We start from the raw sequence: 2,500 nt of genomic DNA, 5'->3' as shown, positions 1-2,500 counted from the left end.
CCAATCGCACGTCCAACAAGGATACACCAGCGTACCGTAGTAGTATCACAAAAAGCAACACATGCCACTTTAACGCCTATGTTTTCCCGATCATCAGCACAAATCAAATGCTGGCAGGCACCAGTAGCACGTCGAACGAAAGATTAGCACACACAGAGTGATTTTACTACCACACAAACAGATTCATCCCGCACTGCCAAGGCGAGACCACAACACTGGAACGTTGTCGCAGAGACCTAACAAGGCATCCAAACGCCCTGTCAAGGCCACCACTCGGAAGGGTATTATGTAAGCAACACGGGAACTAAGCAACCATCACCCAAGATCACGCTCAAAGGCCGTCTGGCGCGTTCACCCCTTGCCGTGCTCACTCACGGCCACCCCCCTATATATACATATTGCACAAAGAGCTTGGTGACAGGAACAGACATTGATTTCCCTGAGGATGCATAATTTTTAGTATGCTCGCGACGTCGAGGAAAATCTAGGCCACGGGGCTCATTTTCAGGTCATCGTGTCGAGGAAAATAAAGGCAACGGGGCTAGTTTTCATGTCATCGTTCGAGAAATCAAGGCAACGTGTCGAGGAAAATGAAGGCAACGGGGCTAGTTTTCAGGTCATCGTTCGAGAATTCCAAGGCAACGTGTTGGGGGGTGGCCTCATACATGGGTCGTGGGGCTTGGCTTGGCTTGCCCTGTTGGTGCCGATACAGCCTCACGATTCTTAGTTGCCCATCCCACATGCCGGGCACCTATGCGAATGAGACCCCATGGTACCCCCTATATATACATATTGCACAAAGAGCTTGGTGACAGGAACAGACATTGATTTCCCTGATGATGCATAATTTTTGGACACGCAAGACGTCGGGGGGAGGGGACACGGGAGTGGGGCGTCTATGGGGGGAGTTTTGGCCTCGTTTTCGTGAAGACCGGGCGCCTTGGCCATGCCTCGAGCGTGCCAGCCTCGAGAGCGTTGGGCGCTAGACACCAAGTGGGGCGCCGGTGGGAAGCAGTCCCATGGTTCCCCTATATATACATATTGCACAAAGAGCTTGGTGACAGGAACAGACATTGATTTGCCCAGGGATGCATAATTTTGCGAATGTGTCCATAACTCGCTCGAATTAATTCGGATTCACACGAAATGTTGTAGGGATGCTTTTTATTATAAATGAAAGGCTTTGAAATAAAAAAAATGTCATGTTTGGGGCATAAATGTATGTGGCCTATTTTTGGCCATGCCTTGAAGTGTTTGGTTCCCTACTTGTTGATATGTCGCTCAAATCAAGTAGGAATGTCATTGAAACGTTGTGTGGGTCATTGTTAACATAGACGAATGGACTTGAAATGTAATTATATCATGTTCGGGTTTTTTTCCCCTTCGCCTAGTGATAGGCAGGCAGATAAGGCTTTTAGCTATTCATAAGTCGCTTAGATGAACTCGGAAGAACACAGACATAAGTTTGAGTACATCTCAAGCTGTGTTTTTGATTTTGGCATGGAATGTGATGTTTTGGTGCCTTAGCTCCGAGCAGTTCGGATTGGAACTAAAACTTCAATTGACTATGTATTAAGTAGGAACTACAACACTTAAACGGACTCGGTTACAACACTTTTCTCCCTTCATCGTTTGACTTGCTTAGAAATCAGCTCATGGTGTGTCAAGGCCCCTTGTTCCTTAGACCGGTGAGGATGGGCTTGGGTCGTTCGTGGGCATGTGTGTGGCAAGATGCCTTGTTCCCTTGGTCGTTCATGGGGTAGTGTGTGGGAAGAAGCCTTGTTCACTTGGTCGTTCATGGGTGTTTGTGTGGGAAGTAGCCTTGTTCAGTTGGTCGTTCATGGGTGTTTGTGTGGGAAGTAGCCTTGTTCCCTTGGTCGTTCATGGGGTTGTGTGTGGGAAGAAGGCTTGTTCACTTGGTCGTTCATGGGTGTTTGTGTGGGAAGGTGCTTTTTTCCCTTGGTCGTTCATGGGGTAGTGTGTGGGAAGAAGCCTTGTTCACTTGGTCGTTCATGGGTGTTTGTGTGGGAAGTAGCCTTGTTCAGTTGGTCGTTCATGGGTGTTTGTGTGGGAAGTAGCCTTGTTCCCTTGGTCGTTCATGGGGTTGTGTATGGGAAGAAGCCTTGTTCACTTGGTCGTTCATGGGTGTTTGTGTGGGAAGGTGCTTTTTTCCCTTGGTCGTTCATGGCCTTGTTCCCTTGGTCGTTCATGGGCATGTGTGTGGCAAGGTGTCTTGTTCCCTTGGTCGTTCATGGGCGTGTGTGTTGCAAGGTGCCTTGTTCCCTTGGTCGTTCATGGGCGTGTGTGTGGCAAGGTGCCTTGTTCCCTTGGTCGTTCATGGGCATGTGTGTGGCAAGGTGCCTTGTTCCATTGGTCGTTCATGGCCTTGTTCCCTTGGTCGTTCATGGGCGTGTGTGTTGCAAGGTGCCTTGTTCCCTTGGTCGTTCATGGGCATGTGTGTGGCAAGGTGCCTTGTTCCATTGGTCGTTCATGGCCTTGT

Source organism: Lactuca virosa, unplaced genomic scaffold, assembly GCF_052849685.1.
Source record: "Lactuca virosa cultivar CGN04683 unplaced genomic scaffold, Lactuca_virosa_CGN04683_v6 scaffold_60, whole genome shotgun sequence".
NCBI classification, from domain to species: Eukaryota; Viridiplantae; Streptophyta; class Magnoliopsida; order Asterales; family Asteraceae; genus Lactuca; species Lactuca virosa.
Note: the sequence above shows the minus strand (reverse complement) of the source record.